At 46.6% G+C, this 19,860-nt stretch overlaps 1 protein-coding gene across 1 annotated transcript in view; it reads left to right on the top strand.

Moving 5' to 3' along the window:
• LOC144761746 (sodium-dependent glucose transporter 1-like) overlaps positions 1-19,860 on the top strand; it is a 408,550-nt gene that overhangs the window by 126,104 nt on the left and 262,586 nt on the right. The window lies entirely within an intron of this gene.

Raw genomic sequence — 19,860 nt, 5'->3', positions numbered from 1 at the left:
GTCTGGGCATATCGCTGTTCTAGTGCTTGTATAGCTTTTTCACGCGTGGTCAATTGCTGTCGTATGTCTTTCAGAATGCCTGTGGTAGTACTAATGCACACACCCCGTATTGTAGCTTTGAAAGCTTCCCATAGGAGGCATGGATCGTCCGTCGTGGGGCAATTAAGATCAAAGTACTCCACTATTGTCTTGTGTATAGTGTCAGTGTACAGTGGGTCTCGCAAAGCTCCAGCATTAAAACGCCATGTGAAGGGCGGAGGGTCATAGTGTGGTATTTGCAGTGCCAAGAGTACTGGACTGTGGTCCGATAGCGTTCTCGGCAAATGGCTGACAGAGACGGTCCATGCAACCACCTCCCGCGTGCCCAACCAGTAATCCAGCCTAGACCAACTATTGTGTGCCGCAGTTATATGTGTCGCAACTAACTCCCCTGGGCGTTGAACTCTCCATATGTCAGTCATCTGTAAATCAGTTAGTGCATCCAGTAGTGTCATTCTCGCGCGCGTATGTGGTTCTAATGTGTTCTGCGATCTATCTAACCCATCTCGTAGTGCGATGTTAAAGTCTCCACCCCATAATATATGCTCGATCTGAAGATGGGCTATTTTTTGCCATAAGTTTACAAAGAACCCCGGGTCATCTGTGTTGGGGCCATACGTGTTTACCAGTGCAATTTGTCCATGTCTCACCGTGCCTATGACAATAACGCTTCGCCCTTCAGCGTCCCTGTGTACGGCCGAAATCTCAAAGTGTACCCCCTTCCGTATTAGAATGCTGACACCTCGAGAGTATGTGGCGTAGTGTGAGCTGGTAACAGATTCTGCCCATCTAGCGCCCATGATGGAGTCTGTGGTAGCAGCCAAGTGTGTCTCCTGAAGAAATGCTATGTCTACATGTAATCTATCGAAGTAGGCAAAAATCTGACGTATCTTCTTTGGATTTCCCAGCCCCCGAACATTCCATGTTATGAATTTCATTGCGGTGGATCGTGCCATGTCAGAATGATGGGAAGTCATCCTGAGGTTGTACGTGACTAAATGTGGTGGGTGCAAGTATTTGGTAAAGCCCAAGTCTACATTGTAGCGCACAGTGGTTCACGGTTTTCTTGGTGATGACAGAGGTCACAATGCTTCTCAGACACAGTGAATTAGTTCGAACACCCCCCAAGTCCCCTCTCCTCCCCCCACCCACTTTAGCACCCAAACTTTGCCAAAGCCATCCCCTTAAAAGAACAGAACAGTCAATAGAACTGTAATAGGGGCGCACCCGCTTGGGGGTATCGCTAGGTACACACTTCTCCATCCACATAGTGGATGTGGACAGGTGCATATGCAGTTCTTTGAAATCGTGTTTGACTAACCCGCACCTCTACCGCCAACCGCCCTTGGTAGCCAATGTTACAACACAGAACTATTTGTCAGTGGGCGCAGTGCATTTTCAGTTTGTCGCAGTGAATCTATCAGGGGAACGCGCCCCGATCTCTCCTCCCTCCATCACCCTTTGTCCGGTGCGGACCATGAGGTTACTCACTGTTCAAGTCGCGGGGGTGGTGCTGGAGCGCAGTCCGGGTCCTCATATTGGGCACCACTACACATAGTTCATGTAAGCCAAACACCTCAATTCGCTCGTCGTGTGTCACAGTAGTTTCAAGTAGGCTGTGTCTAAACCGACACCAGAATTGTGGCATGTCTAGCAGAGCGTATTCCTTCACACGGGCGTAACGTGGAGCCCTCTGCCAACTCGGTCGTTGTCACTTCCATGGTCCTCTCGTACTTGTGTTTTTCGTTGTCGTCCCATTTTTTTGACGTATTCATGCGCTGCTTGGACAGTGAGGAGGATCACAGGTTTTCCCGCATTGGTGATTTTGAGCTTTGCTGGATATAGCATTGCATATTTAACGCCTAGGTCTCGCAATTTCTTCTTGACAGGCGCGAATTCCTTACGTGCTAGTTGTACAGCCATGGTGTGGTCAGGGTAAAATTGCAGGGTGTTTCCCTGATATGTGATGACGCCCATTTCTCTGGCCAGCCAAAGAACTGTGTCTCTGTCTCTGTAGTTTAGCATGCGGGCGATTATCACACGTGGTGGAGCACCCGGTTTTGGCGTGGGTGCCAAGGAGCGATGCGCTCGTTCCACAAGGAAGACCGATGATAACTGTTCTGCGCCGAACAATTCCTTTAGCAACTTATCTATGTAATCTTCCATTTTGCCCGTGTTTGTGGACTCCGGCAGGCCTGCTATTCTGACGTTGTTGCGCCTGGACCTAGCTTCTTGATCCTCCACCTTGGCGCGCAATATTTCTAGGGTTTTTTCCATACCGCCACATATCTTTGTCGTGGTCGCAGACTCGTCCTCCACTTTTGATATCCGTTGCTCCGCCTCCACCAGCCGTTCGCCATGTTTATCACGTTTGGCGGCCATATTGTCCACTCGCAGTACCACATTATCTAATTTGTTGTTCATTTCTTGTAGGCTTTGTTGGATAGCTCGCAGGACCGTCTCCATGCCTGTCCCATCGCATGCCTCACTGTCTCCCTCCATGTCTGATGTCCTTGCGGCGTTCTGTGGTTGCTTTTTTGCCTCAAACTGCAGTTTAGTTTGTTGCTTTTCTGGTTTCCCCATGTTGCAGGAGCGCGAGAGGGCGTTTCGCCGCGCTTTTTCCGCAGTGACTCTGGTTAAATCTGATGCGTTTGACTGACGGTTGTTCGGCGTATTCGTTGTCCGCTGAAGACCTGTGTTATTCATTAGGCACTCAGCGAGTGCGCCGGGGCAATGCGATGGTTTGCCAGTAGAAGCGCGTGATATACCTCCGTGGAGTCGGAGCTCACAAGAGGCCCTCCTTCTGTGCTTGGTACGTTGGGGGTGAAGTCTTCAACACATGAGCTCATGTACTTCTATGCGTGCCATCGCAGGGGCCAGAGTGTAATCTCCCGCATGCATGTTCAACAAATGGCGTCTCTCGTTCCCTTGGCGCTTCACTTGTGGACGCTCGCTGTCTATTGCAGTTCACACGCAGTAGCTCGTCTTGCTAGACGATCAGTGCCGCCCCGCCTTCCGCGTTCTTCCCCAGGAAAGTTCGCCTCACCTCCTCCGATGGTGTCCCAGCAGTGGCGCGGTTCGCCTGGCGGGCATCAAATCTCATCAAGGGGCGCGTTTTGAGGTGCACTGACCTGCATGCACGTTCTTTCCCGGCGGTAGAGGCCACATGCGCCTGCTTGTTGAGTCGGCTACACCGTGAAGACCCGAGGAGGTTTCGGTGTGCATTCACGGACGCTCGTCAGATCTTGCGTTCCACTGCAGCCGCCATCTTGTGGTTCCTGGAACGCAAACCGGTATTTCGAGTTCGTGAAGCCCGTGGCTCCTCGTCGCAGTCGTGATAGGGCATAGGCTGGTCGTGTCGCCTTGGGGCAGCTTGCAGTTTGGGTCCGTACCCTTGCCAGGTCCTCCAGCAACCTCGGGAGTCAGTTGGTCTAAGCGTCGGGATCCGCCATCTTGGCTCACATCGCTCTCCTGCGCAGTTTCTCGGTGATATTTCCGCCGCCTCTACCGTGTCCCCATATTTAGCCACTCCAGTCGTTAGGTAGCACTTTCCGATGTATCATGTCGACATTTTCGGAGTTCCAGCAGTAGTTTTCACGGGTTTAGGCCGCTTTTCAGGCACCCGTCCGGCGGAGATGACTCACGAGGGAACCATTCCGCTGTGCGCCCTCTAGCGCCCCCCCCGGGTGTATAGCTATCGCTAGTGTATGGATATACTTTTTCCATGGAGAATTTTGCAAGATCTTTTTTGCATTTCTCGAGTTTAGTGAACAAGATAGAATCTCTAAACTCTTTGGCAGCTTTATTACCCTCATCCTGATTTTTAGAAAATACCTTCGTTGTAAGGGTCGTTTTGATCTGGCCCTCAAGTAACTGGATCTCTACTAAGATCTTATCGGCTGCTTTTTTGGCTGTTTTGATGATAAGGACCAGCCAATCTCGGCGAGGGGCCTTTTTCTGGATGACAAGGACTTCCTACGCGATTGGTCTCTGATCGCCTGGAAGTGCACTCGAGATTGGGTCGGAAAGGGGGTTCGACTTACGGCTCAGAAACAGAGTTGAGCGACTCTGATACATCAAACTCCGGCAATACACCTAACAATAAGAGAGGCAGAGGGTATAACAGGAGGAATTGGGGTGGCCACAACCAGGGCTACGGCCCACCACCTCCTCCACCTTGGTGGCAACCCATGCCATGGGGCACTACCACCTTTCCACCGCCAGGAGGACCTTTTGGTCCTCAACATTTTTACCCAGAATATAATCAGCAGCCTTTTTTAGGCTATGGCCAAGGGAGAACGAGAGGCCAACGCAGATCTCAACAGCAGGGACAGGTTCAATGGAATCTACTCCCTCAGACGATGGACCTGAGGAATGGGAAAAAGATCCCCCAAGAAATACCAGGGACATCAGCGGGGCCTCCCTCGTAATTAATCTCAGCTCCCATACACTGACGGAAATTGAAGAACAAGTATTGAATAGAGGACTCGGGTTTGTCACTACTAACACTGCTGACCCCTTCCTCACTAACATTGAGATGAATAAGTTCTTCAGAAAAATCCGGTTACACTATCTGTTCGCTAATAAAGAGGGACATGATGCAACTGATGAGAATCCTGATGAAAACACTGGTTTAAGAAAACCTTCTAGATTCAACCCCACCACAATAGGTCTACCTGCGAAAGTTATGGCTTTCGAAGAGGCAGTGGATCATGATTTACAGATGCTACTCCAACAACACCATAAACCCTTTATCAATCTGAGCAGAAAGGAACAAGAGGCTCTCAGAGGGTTGGCAACCAATTCATCTGTCACAGTTAAACCCGCAGACAAGGGGGGTGCTGTAGTCCTGCTGGACTCTAGCAGCTACCGGGAAGAATGCTTACGACAACTGAGTGATAAGAAATTCTATCACAAATTAACAACAGACCCTACATCCAGACTGACTACTATTATTGGCACTATTGTCGAAGAGGCTTTAGCCGAAGGATGACTCACGGCCAAAGAGGCACAATATCTATGTGCAAGCAATCCAGTGATGCCATACTTCTATGTACTGCCTAAGGTACATAAACCCCAGAGACCACCTCCTGGGCGCCCCATATTATCGGGCATAGGCTCGCTGCTCGAACCTTTATCCACCTTTGTGGATTGCTTTCTTCAACCGTTGGTACGAGAGATGCCTACTTATCTAAAAGATACTCAAGCAGTGCTTAGAATTTTACCAGATGTTGACTTTGATACAGAACAAGACCTCTTAGTCTCCTTTGATGTGGAGAGTCTGTATACTTCCATACCCCAAACTGAAACTTTGGAAGTGATAGAGAGTCTTCTTGAAGCCAGAGATCTCAATTCCATTACACCTGTGAGAATGATTATGACTCTGGCAACTCTGGCCATGACAGAGAACTTTTTCATGTTCGAAGAATCTGTGTACTTACAGATTAGCGGGACCAGCATGGGCAGCGTTTTTGCCCCTAGTCTCGCTAATCTGTATGTACACAGGTTTGAACAACACCAGGTGCTCAATGAGATTAATCCCTTCCTAGAATGTGTGCGTCTATGGAAACGATACATTGACGACATCTTGGTGATATGGCGTGGCTCAGTCAATGATTTGAACAAGTTCCATAGGTGGCTAAATGAGAGGAACCCGTTCTTGAAATTTACCATGGAGTTTAGCAGACATCAGCTAGCATTTCTAGATTTGTTGGTTACCTCCACTCCCACCGGTTTGCATAGAGAGATATATCGAAAACCGACAGCAAGGAACTCATTATTGAGTTATGAAAGCTTTCACCCTAAGGCACTCCGTGATAACTTGCCTTATGGGCAATTCCTCCGTATCCAAGGGAATTGCTCAACCAAATCTGCATTTGAGGAACATTCTCAGACTCTAGAAAAACATCTGATTGAGAAAAAGTATCCCAAAAAATTGATCAGGTCCCCCAAAAAACGAGCCTCTAATAACAACAGGGAGGGCTTATTAGAACTACTGCCTCCCAAGCCGGCACAAAAAAGGATAACATGTGTCAACACTTTTAGTACAAAGTCTAATCAAATTTAAAAAATTGTGAAGAAGCACTGGGCGATCCTTACGGGAATGACACTGTCAATCTACCACCGCCGTTGTTCGCCTTCAAGCGTGGACGAAATGTGAAGGTCCACACTAGACCGAAAAATACAATTTCCCGCACTGTAGGGACTCTGTGGGATATGCCGGCAGTCACTGGCCACCATCCCTGTGGCAATTGTGTGGCTTGTCCATTGACAGCCAAATCTACACAGATTGATATTGGCACCTGCCGTCCCTGGGAGCAACGACGCTTCACAAATTGTAACAGCCAAAATGTAATCTATCTCATCACATGCCCCTGCAACAAACAGTATGTAGGGATGACTACGCGCAAAGTTAAAACAAGGATCTCAGAGCATAAGAGTTCGATCAGATGTTGCAAACAGGCAACGAGACTCACTACACATTTCATTGAGGTTGGTCATCTACCCACAGACCTAAAATGGACGGTTATCGAACAACCTTTGATCCCACCCCATGTAACTGACATCAGCAGCTTCTTATTTAAAAAAGAACAAAGATGGGTCTATAAACTCAAATCTGATAAAGTGGGTCTCAATGAGGACATCCCATGGATGTCACTCTAATGAATAATGACAATGGAAATGCCTGTCGCCACAACTGTTATAAGAGCTACTCAGGTTCAGATGAATGAAAGTATAATAACATATTGATTCGGAATATTTTCTATTCTACAGGGTATTTTCCCCCCCTTCTATTTTTGAACCATGAGAAGATCTATAAATGAATAGATATGTGCTTTGTATTGACAGGACAGTGCATTACTAGACATACATTTTAGAGAGACCATGATATGGTAGTGTGCTGTCCGCCCTGCCTATCTCCTGTGCAATTGAGTAACTAAATATAATATTCAACATTTCCTGCTCGGGAGATTGTACTACAGCATATTTACTGTATAATTAATTCCTACATTTAATTAAGTCACATACGTATATTGCAATCTGCTGTCTGGTATTTTGTTTCCTTGAAAAGACAGTTGAGCTGAACCAGCATAGTGAAGGGCGGCAGGATGCAATAATCGACTTCTAATAACTGACTTTTAAATGTATGGGATATGGTGAATTGCTCGTAATTCCTTAAACATCTGACACACTGAGCGCGTCTGACTAATGGCTGAATAGTGATACAAATGTGTAGTTTTTTCATTGAACTACTTCTCCCAAGATTCTACTCGCGTCGCGTGGGGATTGACGTCATTCGGACGCCTTTGGGCGTCGATGAAACGGAAAGATAATGAGCCATTGCGCGCCGCGTCGGTACCTCCCACGACAGCCCAGAGGGACGCCCGGGGTACCGACGGACAGGTAAGCGCGAGCACGATTTGTGAATCATTTGGGCTCACGAGCCCTTGTTTTTGACGTGTGACCCAATAGTCTGCCAGATATGCGTGAAAAAATACCGGCTTTCTTAACTAATGGCCACTGGTCTGTCTGTCGGCTTCTGTGTTGTGCAATGCGTCTTTGACGCCCTCAGTGTAGAGTTGAAGGCAGAAGGCTGATGTGTGGCCATGAGATATGTATACGCTACCAACTGACCTAAAAATGCAATCTTTGGGGTCGTTGTGTAAAAATAGTTAATGTCGGGCATTACGAAGGGTTTCATAAAGCAGATGCATGTGAATCAATGCACGTTAGTGCCCCCACATAAGATCCATATAACGGTCTGATTTCTATTGCTTTTGGAGTGATGGTGTCAAACAGTCACGATAGGATTCGAAGTGAAGTGGCAGTACTTTATAAATATCAAATAGGGCACTTCTTGAAATTGTTTCTGGACTTGATAGCTGTGGTTTGAATGAAGTGACACCTTTATGTGTCCTAACTTTCCTTTTATCTGCTTTCGCTACTTAGAGCGATGCCCTGTTTTACCTGCGCTGCAGCCAGGTGAGGTGGGACTTTTCTCTCCTGCCAAATTGGTAAGTGAGCAGCTACAATATTTGTGCTGTTGACGGATGTGAATGACAATTGTACTAAAGATACTACACATCTGTCACCAATTAGATCACTTTGTGTTAGAAAGATTTGTTTCAATACAGTGTTCTACATTTATTTTTTATGCACTTTGTTTCTTTCCTATGTGTGTGTATCGTTGGTAATGGATCTACATCCTGTTTGAACTATGAAGTCAGGAGAAGGATGTTATCACTATATCTCAGGTGATATTTTATCTTTTTCACAAATGTTCTATAAGCAGTAGCGGTAATGGTCCTGAGGAAGCAGCTAGATACCACATGGATCTAATTAGTCTGCAGAAACATGTCGACCTTTCATCTTGAATAGTGGTTATTTGTTTAGACCACTACGCACTCTTTTTATTTTGGGACCGAAGAGAATCTTATTAAAATTATTTTCTCTTTTCTAGCTAATTTTATTGTTTTTCCCAACTTCACTTTGCACTTCACTTTTAGCACTGCTTTCAGTCACCCCACAATACATCACTTGATCTCCTCACAGTGGGCACCACATGTAGGATTAGGCTTTAAACATCTGCCAATCCACAGTGGGTCTCACAATCTACCTTCAATGGTGAAGGATCCCAGATGATGAAGGGCGGATCCGAGTGGTGACTGATGGGAATCTTTTCACATAGTAGAGAGACCCTATGTGTGATTTCCATAACACATTATTAGTTCCACTTCATTTTCCTCTGATCACCACGTAGTAATTTAACTTAGGTTGCATTTGAGCTGACCCCTTGCTATTTGTTGTTGAAGTGACTGTTCTTAGGGATAGTAGCGTTGTTGGGTCGTTAAACCGTCCCTCAGGCCCTCCTTCTCCCTGTTTGTTAATGTCTAGGGGGATACACAAAGCCCACCTGTCACTGACCCTAGACAGGTTATCAGAGCACCAAATGGCTAAATTAAGAAAATGCCAACTTTCCAAAGGTTTTTGCAACAGGGCAGCCCTACTGACCTAGAACCAGGGGCAGTCAAACCATATAGAAGCCACAGAAGCTCCAGGAGACAAAGTATGTCTGTACAACAATTATACAATAGAAAAACTATACAATAGAAAAACAGTGCCCACACAAAGAATTCAAAGAAATTGAAATTATTATTGAAATAATTATTTACCAAAAATTATATCCGAATTACAGACAAGCAATTTGTGATCAACATATTACACTAAACAATCACATACAAATAATGTACAGTGTAAACATAAATAGAAACGGTGGGCAGGAAGTTTTGACATTTATTAAATGGTCTGAACAAGATTAAATCTATTTCAAACAATGCTTCTTCCTCAATTTGCCAATGATGCATCAACGATGTTTCGACCCTTACAATTTACTGGTACATCATCAGGACAGAAAATGTTTTGAGCTGAAAAGACATAAATGTTGATGATGACTGAACAAAACACCTAACCACTAGATTAAATTTTACAAGGGAATCCTCCTTGCAAATTACGATTGAATCACTTGTAGCATATGTATCTCCTAAGACTGGAAGACCCAACAGGCCCAAGGCCACAGGATCAATGATTTTCCTCTTTAGGCACGTTCAGGAGCCAAGATTTCAAATTAAGCCCAATCAGACAAAAATGAAAGTTTAGGGCAATAACGATTACCAAATAACATGATTCATTTTGCCTTGGTGGAATCACTGTTGGCACACAGGCAGCATGAACGTTTTTCTATTGTATAATTGTGGTACAGACGTACATTGTCTCCTGGAACTTTCTAAAAGTGGCATTTTCAGACTTGCAATTTGAAATCTGACTTCACCATCAGTTGTGATTTTAAATTATGATTCTAGAGACGCCAAATGTGAAAAGTGTATAATTTCCAGATTGTGAGTTACACTTGCAGCAGTGAAAGATTACCTTGGTAGTTTTTCACTACCAGGACATGTAAAGAATAAAAGTACATGTCTTGCCTTTTAAATACACTGCACCCTACCCTCTGGGTTGTCCAGGGCCTACCTTAGGGGAGACTTCTATGTAAAAAAGGGATAGTTTGGGCCTGTTTTGCCAGGTCGACATGGCAGTGTGGAACTGCACATTGAGGCTCTACAATGACAGACATGAGCCATGGTTAGAGGGCTACGTAAGTGGGTGACACAATCAGTGCTGCAGGCCCCCTAGTTCAAAAAGAACAATCGATGGACAGAATGCAGAACAATGTCATACATTCACCCCAGTACAGAGATCTGGGCCTAAATCCATCATTTATTTGTTCCCCAATGCCATTCCAGTTTGAACTCAGCCATTAGCAAATCAGTCTTGACCCTGCACCCAATGGGAACAGTCCATCCCGAACTGCCAGGCCAGGTCCTCCCTGGACTGGAAACAAGCATCCTAGGACCAGATTCGGGGTTTCACCCCTCATCAGCCAGGATAGCTTGACTCCAGTGGCATGGAGAGCACGAAACCCATGTCTGGGCATACCCGTCCCACTCGGGTGACAAATGCAAAGAAGAACAATTGATGGACAAAATGCAGAAAAATGTCATACATTCACAATACAGTAGCATTGAATTTACAGGTCCTATGTACATGTAGTACCACGTTGCTAGGGACTTATAAGTAAGCTAAATATTCCAATTGGGGTGGATTGGTGTGCCCACCAGGAGAAGCCACTCTTTGAAGCTTGTGGCTGTCCTAATAAGCATGAATGTATATGGGGGAAATGGTGTGGCTATTATCGTCTATCGATCTGATATTGTAATGTTATACATTATTGATTTTTGGGCTGCTGCTCAGTCATACATGTCTGTCGATCATACACTGCATTGTGCGATGCTGTGTCTTGCTGCAAACCTTTTCAATAAAGTTGCTTACTATAACATAAATATGGCAATTGGGGATGAGCCAATATTACCATATTTAGGGGAGAGAGCACAAGCACTTTAGCACTGATTAGCAGTGATAAAGTACACAAAGTCCTATAGCCTGCAAAAACGAGATCAGAAAATTGGAGAAGGCTGTCAGGTCTAACATGCCCCCACCCCAGCTGAAAATGGGCAGAGCTACTCAACCCCTTGGGAGTTTTCTTCAGTAAGCCATAATAACTTGAAGAGACCATCATCATCAGCATTGGCGTGGTCTGACCCTGGACGTTGTTCCACTGTAAAATCAATTCCCTGTAGGGAGTAGGACCAACTCAACAGTTTGGTATTTTCACCCCTCATCTGAATGAACCATCTTAGGGTTCTGTGGTCGGTCTGAACTAGGAAGTGAGTCCCAAACAGGTATGGTCTCAACTTCTTCAGTGCCCAGACCACAGCAAAAGCTTCTCTTTCAAATGGCACTGCACCTCTGTTCCTGTGGAAGTAACCTCCTACTAATAAAGGCTACCGGTTGGTCTAGGATCCCCTCATTCTGTTGTTATAAGACTGCCCCCATGCCATGCTCGGAAGTGTCCCTCTGCACGATGAATTACTTACAGAAATCAGGTGCCTTGTGTACAGGTGTTGTACATATGGCTTCCTGGAGGGTATAAAAGTCTTTTTGACAAGCCTCTGTCCATATCACCAATCTGGACTGTGTTTTGGAAGTCAGCTCAGTTAAGGGGGCAACAGTGGTGCTTTATCCCTGAACAAATCTTCTGTAGTAGCCTGTGAGGCCTAGAAAGGCTCTCACTTCTGTCTGGGTTTTAGGTGGTTGCTAGGCCATGATAGATTCAATCTTGGGGTGGAGGAGCTGCACCTTGCTCCTACCTACCAGGTGACTAAGGTGCACAACAGAACCCTGCCTGATCTGGCACTTGCTGACTCTGATCGTCAGGCCTGCCTGTTGCAGGGCCTTAAGCACCTCGTAGAGGTGATGCAGGTGTTCCTCCCAGCTGGAATCGTGGACAGCAATGTGTTCTAAGTTGGTTTAAAAAAAAAGTCCTCCTTGCCAGTCAGTGTCCTATTAATCAACCTCTAGAAGGTGGCAGGGACATTTTTCAAGCCAAAGGTCTTCACCCAAAATAGGAAGTGGCCTTCTGGGATTGAAAATGCTGACCTCTCTTTGGCCCCCTCAGTCAGAGCGATCTACCAATACGCTGTTGTCAAATCAAATGTACTGAGGAATCTGGCAGCGCCCAGGTTGTCAATAAACTCAATAAGCTCGGGGATGGGGTGTGTATCAGTCCTGGAGACGGAATTGAGACCCCGGTAGTCCACACAGATCCTCAGTTCTGGAGTGGGGCCTGGTGGGGCATGCTTTGGTGCCAGCACCACAGAGTTTGGCCAGGGACTATTGGAGGGCTCAATCTCCCCTAACACTAGCATCTTGGAGACTTCCCCCTTGATGCTGGCCCGCACCCTGTCTTGCAACTTGTACATGTTGTTCTTCATAGGTACGCTGTCTCCAGTGTCAATATCAAGGATGCACAGATGTGAGTCCAGGGGTGAGAGAGAACAGTCCAACAGCAAACTCTCCCAGCAACTGGTAACAGTCACTCTGCTGTTCTGGGGTCAGGATGGAAGAGAAGTTGACACCCTCCACTGACCCATTCTTTTCCTGTGCAGAGAGGAGGTCAGGGAGAGATTCACTCTCCTCTACCACTCCCTCATTTGTCATGAGGAACATGCTCAAATTGAACGGCTCGAACTGAGGCTTGAGTTTGTTCACATGAAGCACCTTTAGTAGGTTTCTAGGGGTCTGGAGAACCAAGTAGGTGGACTGCCCCTTCTGCTCCTTGACGGAATATGGGCCGGTCGAGTGGTCCCGGAGAGCCCTGGGCTCCACTGGTTCCATGACTCGTACTTTCTGGGCAGTTAAAACTACACCACAGTGGCCTTCGGGGCATACCAGAGCCTCATGACTTCTTGACTGGCCTCAAGGTTACTTTTTGCTTTCTTCCAGAAGTGGTGCATCTGGTTGCGTAGGGTCAGCGTGTAGCTGACCACATTCTGGAGGGGTTTCTTGGGAGCATGCTCCCGCCCATCCTTGACAAAGCTCAGAGGCCCCAAACAGGGTGGCTGTAGGGGAGTTTAAAGGGGTTGAGCCCTAATCCTTTCTATGGCACCTCCCTGTAGGCAAAGAGAAGGCATGGCAAGAAGACAAGAGGACGTCCCACTTATGCCTCTTGGGGTGAGGCAGGCCCATAATCATTCCCTTCAAGGTCTTGTTGAATCTCTATGTAAGACCATTGGTTTATGGATGATAGGGTGTGGTGAACTTGTAAATTACACCACACTCATCCCACATGGGCTTCATGTATGCAGACATGAAGTTTGTTTCTCTGTCAGACACTACAGTCTTGGGGAACCCAACACTGGTAAAGATCCCCATCAGAGCTATAGCCACCACAGGTGATGTCACTGACCTCAAAGGGATGGGCTGTGGGTAGAGGGTGGCATGGTCCAGCACGACCAGGACAAACCTGTTACCTAAGGCTGTCTTAGGATCCAGAGTACAATGATGTTGATACCCACCCTATCAAAAGGGGTGCCAGCAACTAGTAATTGGATCACAGGAGCTTTTTGCTTTTCCCCCTGATTTCCGTCTGACCTGGCAGGTGAAACAAGTCCTGCCAAATGCATCTGAGGTTGTCTTCATTCTTGGCCATTAAAAGTGTGAGACATGCCTGGCGAAGGTCTTGTCTTGCCCCAAATGTCCTGTCAGGGGGATATTGTGAGCCAAGTCCAGTAGGAAGGTCGTGTAACACTAGGGGACCACCAGCACAGGTGCTACCCCGCACCAGGAGCTTTAGGCTCACTATAGAGGAAATAATTCTCCCAGTAGATTTGATGATTCCCAGAGGCTTCATGGGCTAAGGCCTGCCGCCTCAAGCCATCGAGCTGGATGTTCCTGCGCTTTGCAGGATTCCCAGCCACCCCTCAACCCGCCAGGGAATCAAAGCCACCAGTAGATGACTTTCTTGATTGTCCTCGACTATGACTTGGTGGAATGTGTTCATTAGGACCTGCTCTGCAGACACCAGCTGGCATCGGACAGTAGTCATGCTGGCTTCTGTATTTCGCAGAGCCTCCACCCATTGCCTATTCATGGTGACCCACTGCCTACACTTTGAAGTATTAGGAGGCATATGGGCTTTAGGCACCATCTCTCAAAACCCCTGGGAAACAAGGGGTTACTTCTGTCTGTTCCCCACAGCTAGCTGGGACTGTCTCCTCCCCGATTTCTTTACTTGCCAACCCAGGCATCTGCCCACTGGTGGGGGGCTGGTGCTTCGTGGGACATTTGGAGTCTCCCTTGGAGTGCTCATACTTCTAGCACTGATTACATTGGGGTACAAACCTCCCTGTCTTGTGATTAAAGAACCATGTTTTTCATAGGATCAGACTGGGTTTGGTTACCACTTCTCCCTCGAGAATTACATTGGGGGTCTTTTGAGAACTTATTTTTTGCCCCCCCTCTTACTTCTGGTTGGTACACTGACCACCTTTGTGAGAGTCGTCCCCCCTCCTCACCTCGATACCTTCTTGGACACTCTCTGGTGCTAGCCCAGAGGTCCACCTCCTCAGATAGCTTCCTGGGGCCAGTCAGCTTACTGTTAACTAGGTGCAGGCTCAACTCATGAAAACAGATTCTGAGAATGTGCTCTCTCATGGTTAAATGGTACAACCCATTTAAATCAAAAACCTTGCAGCCCCACATCCATCCATTTAGTGCCTTATTAGAGTAGTCCGAAAAATCTACCCAGGATAGGTTGGGGAGCTTCTGGCTGCCTCAGAATCTTTGGCGATACTTCTCAAGGGTCAGCCCAAATTTGGCAATTAAAATGGCCTTCATAGGAGTAGATTTGGTTTCGTCCCCAACCTCTAGTGTAAGACGTGTGCCCCTTCCCATATTAGGCATGCGTTTCCACATACGACCCCCCAGTGGTCCTCAGGATCCCAGTGAACTTTAAGTGCAACTTTATGAGCAGAAAACTATTTGTCAATGTCACCTCCCACCACTTAACTGGGTACCAAATCCTTAGGTATGCCAACACTTTTCTCTCCTTCAGATACTGCGGGTATGCTATCACCATCACTGCTGGAATTAACCTGGCTGGACTTCATATCCAGCTCTTTTAGGCTGTTCTCATGAGCTAACAACAACATTTTCTCTTCCAATGCCTTTTCAGCCTTGTTCACCTCCATGGCCAGTTCCCTTTCCTCCATTTTTAGGTGTTGCCTAGGCAGCGCTTGCGCTATCTCTCCAGGACATGCTGTATCTAGGATATGGGCTTGAAAAAATGCCCATCGTTTTCACTGGTTTCTGTTGCTGTCCTTTAGAAATGCTGTCTTTTCATTGTTGAATACACTTAGTAGTCCTTCCTTTTGGAATTTTGTATCCTCCCATAAGGACTGGCACTCTTACGTGTGTTCTTAAAGTTCAGGTTATTTATACTTGGAGAGAACTCTTTTTTTTGTTGGCCTGTCTCTTTGCTCATTAACTTCTGTTTACTTATGCAATGAAACTTTGTTGCATCACTTTATCTCCGTGCCTCCTCCTCACCCCTCCCACAACACTGCTCATAGGCCCCCACCACCCCTCCGAGGCCACTGCTGTTTTGCTTTTTTTTGTTGTTACTTTGCTGTTTTGCTCTTTTTTTTGTTACTTTACAAACTAATTCTTATATTATTTTAAATTAGTCTCTTATATATATAGCGCACTTATCCATGAGCTTGGGGGAAATTAAACAATCGGCCCGCACTAGACTCTAACAAGGATCCCCAGCTCCCCAGTCGGCAGCTCTCACCGCTGCACCATGTCCTTTTCCTTGGCTATGTTGCAGGGTGCAGTGCCATATGTGGCCAAAAGAGGTCCCAAGGGGCAGCCAGTGGTACTGCACCTGCACAGCACTACTTGTTTTAACGTGGAGTCTATACTGCCATTTTCACTCCCAGCGCTACGGCACCATTGCAGGTATTTTATATTAGCATTGTGTACTTTGTTGATAAGCTTTTAAAAAAAAAGTAAAATACAAAATCCGGATAATTGTAAACGATCCTGATTCATTTGTAAAGGTCCCTGCCCTCATTCACTCTTCCGGTCCCCCTTTTAGTGCTCAGTTTCAATTTAGTAAGGTTAGCCCTCTACACATAACTAAACATGCACACTGGAGGTTTTTTTTTAACTATGCTTTCAGACCATTGCTTTTGAAGGCAGTGTTACTTTACCAGTTCTGGGAATAATGTCTACAATGGAATTGACTTATTTTGCAAATTAAAGGCGTAGTGCAATGCTTTGTGTCTGAGCAGATTAAATGTTTTCAGAAAGTTACTACTTTAAATTGCACATACTTTGTGCGATTCCTGAACTACTTGCACTTGTGATTACTTTAAAGTTGATGGTGGTACTTTGCCTGAAGTCAATTTGTAATTATAATAATAATGACTCCTTAACGATAGACTTTCAGATAACTCGTCAAATTCTCCATTCAACCTGCAGTTCAGGAGGTTAATTCATGGCATGGTTACCTTGCTAGGAGGATTGAGGCGTCGGCGAACTCCTGCAAGGAGATCTTCACGATAGTGAAGGAGTTCACGTCCCCGACCTCTTATTCACCCCTCCTGTGTCACCTGAGGCGTGGGCGTGTGATCTGGCCACTTTCTTCACCAACAAGATTAAGGCAATTCAGGCCTCCTTCTCGGAGAGCTCAATGGAGGATGGTTGCGGCCCTGGGGCAGGACCTGGAACATCGCCCATGTCCACGGCAGTACTGGCTGACTTTCCACCTGTCTCCAGTGACATGTCTCGGACGCTGCTGGCCAGCCTTAAATCTGGCTCACCACTGGACCCCTGCCCGGCCAAGTTTTTGGCGGGGATGGCGGCAGTGGTAGATCCTTTGGTCAACCCGATCCTCAATGCCTCCTTGCGGGAGGGGATTGTTCCACGCACCTGGAAAAGGGCGATGGTGATCCCCCTCCTGAAAAAGCCTGGTCTTGATGCCGAGGTGTTGGCCAATTACAGGCCAATTTCACTTCTCCCGGCTCTGGCCAAGATCACGGAGAAACATGTCCATGGCGTCTTGTCGAGCTTTCTTGAATCCAACAATTTGCTCCATCCATCCCAATCCGGTTTCCGTCCGAACTTCAGTACGGAAACAGCGTTGGTGGAGGTCTCGGAGATCATCAGGGAGACCTTGGATGTGGGTGGCAAGGCCATGTTAGTCATGTTGGACCTGTCGGCGGCCTTTGACACCGTCCCCCATGAGGCGCTTCTCGCCAGGCTTTATGACATCGGCCTAAGGGGGACGGTGTTCAGATGGTTTACATCTTTTCTGGAAGGCCGCCGCCAGACGGTCTGGGTGTCCCAGAGCTCCGCCGAGATGCCGCCACTGGGAGTCGGGGTTCCACAGGGATCTGTGTTGAGCCTGACATTGTTCAACATCTTTATGTCCCCTCTGGCGGCTGAGGTGGAGGCTTACGGAGCCCAGATCGTGTCCTACGCCGACGACACGCAACTCCTCTTCACATGTGGCAAAGATCAGCCATTTGATGGGGAGAGAATTCGGGACTGTCTGGATATGGTCTTCGGCTGGTTCCAGCGTAATAGCCTGAAGGCCAACTCCAGCAAGTCGGAGGTTTTATTCTTCGGCTGTGCCATCGATCCCGAATGGCGGCAGTGGTGGCCGGTCGCTATGTGCCCTCCGGTGCAGTCCTCCCTGGTTGCCAAGAACCTCGGTGTTAGGCTTGACAACAAGCTTTCTCTGAGAGCGCATGTTCTCGGCCTGTCCGGCACCTGTTTCGGTATTCTGAAAATGCTCCGCAAGTTTCTCCCTTTACTATCTGCGGAGCACAGACGGATTACAGTGCAGGCGCTAATCGGATCTAGGCTCGATTATGCCAATGCTCTCTTTCTAGGCCTACCGGACTATCTGGTCCAGCGCCTGCAGGTGGCACAGAACTCCGCAGCCCGTGCGATCTTTGGTCTGCATAGACGAACACGGGCTTCTGGGCTGCTGCAGACGTTGCATTGGTTGCCGATCCGTAAACGGATTATGTTTAAAGCCCTGACGCTGGTGCACAAAGCTCTGTTTGGCTCAGGTGCGGGATATCTGCAGAAGAGATTGGTTTTTTATCGTCCTGCCCGCTCTCTTCGCTCTGAATCCCTCTTTACTGTTGTGGTCCCACGGGTGAGGAAGGCTTGTACGGGGGGGCGTTCTTTTAGCCTCAAGGCCTCCCATTTGTGGAACTCGCTCCCACTGGTACTTCGCAGCACTCCCAATTTGTTTCAATTTAGAAGGAACCTGAAAACTTGGCTTTTTAATCTTTCTGTCTAGGTGGATTTTCTTTTTCCTGCTTTTGGGAACTGTTCTTTATGTTATGTGTTACACTGTAGCTGTTGTGGAAAGCGCCGGGACACTCTTTTAGAGTAGCCGTGCGCTATATAAACACATTTTAACATAACAACATAACATGGTCCAGTTTAATAACTTTCATCCACGAGTACCTTTGGGTGGGGGCAGTATCTCCTCTCAAAGCTGGTACATGCAGCTTGCTGCATTTAAATAAAATTTACCTTCACCTTTGAATGAATGAGACAGTGGTTGATATATTGCCATCTTTTTGCAATGTTCATCACTTGTCTCCCTTTTTAAATTTGAAAATTCTGGCCTCCGTGAGTGGATTTGTCTGTTAAACGTATTCATCTTTTGCAATAATATGTGGTTTGTAGATTGCCTGGCCCTGGGGGCCAGGGTGACACGAGGTTTAAGCATGTAACCAATCCTTGGCAGTGAGTAAATTAAAAGAAGTCTTTCTTAAACTGTTTTCTTATTTGCTCTGTTACAAAACCCTCCAGCTCATAATTCAATGACAAATGCTTGTTTTAATAGAAACCACCTAACTACCCGTGGCTTCCATATACTCTTCTAACAGGTAGGTCTGTTATTGAGGTTTTTCTGCATTCCAAACAATTAGACCCTGTTCCTACTTTCCAACTCCAATAATAATGGAGCCGCTACAGTCCTTTAACTATAAATCTCCTGAAGTGATGGGAAGACATTGAGTCTGGAATATCAGCCTTAGCCGTGGATTTTTTTTAGCCTGCCACGTATGCTGAGCTCGTCATGACCACACCGGTTTGTGTAGAACGTTCGCACAGCAGGGGAATTAGCCCAGCGTGCGAGCGTTCCAACGGTCATGACGAGCTCAGCTCGTCATGAGCACACGAACACCGTGGCTCATGACGAGCTGAGCTCGTCATGAGCGTTCAAGAGGTTAAGGTGATGTGTTACTGTTGGTCATTGCCAAATTGTTCTTTATTTTCCTAAAATTGGTTGTAGTTCATCTGTTTCAGTTGGCACATTTAATTTTAAAGATATTATTTTTTTCATGTCCTACAATGCAGTAATGTTTGTTATTAAACATTTCTTCTAAATTGTGCAGTGCTTTTAAAACATTTATGCACAGTTGCTATGATGCATGGTTTTCATACAAATAGCATTACACTTTGTACAGTAGAGGACTATTGTGTTTATTTTACATATTAAAATTGCACTACATTATATATACAACAGAAGAGATTTTCAAAATAGCAGGTACTTCTTGCTATACAAAATACTACAGAAAAAAAGCACACAATGGAGTTCTTTATTTTATTATGGTGGGAAGGGCATTTCTATTGCATACGTAAAAAACATTGCCATTTACAATGCCAATAGCTCCAACTCCAACAAATGAGAGACCTACTGCATTTACAATGCTTGTTAATTTGGCCAGCTACAGTTTAAATTCTGTCTCCTCCCTCCTCTTGGCCAGTTCCTCTTGGGATAGTCCGTGGGAAGAGACACTGCTCCCTGCCCTCACCGAGAGCTCAAATTCAGGGTTT

Source organism: Lissotriton helveticus, chromosome 6 (assembly GCF_964261635.1).
Source record: "Lissotriton helveticus chromosome 6, aLisHel1.1, whole genome shotgun sequence".
NCBI lineage: Eukaryota > Metazoa > Chordata > Amphibia > Caudata > Salamandridae > Lissotriton > Lissotriton helveticus.
This window is presented reverse-complemented; position numbering and strand designations above follow the sequence as displayed.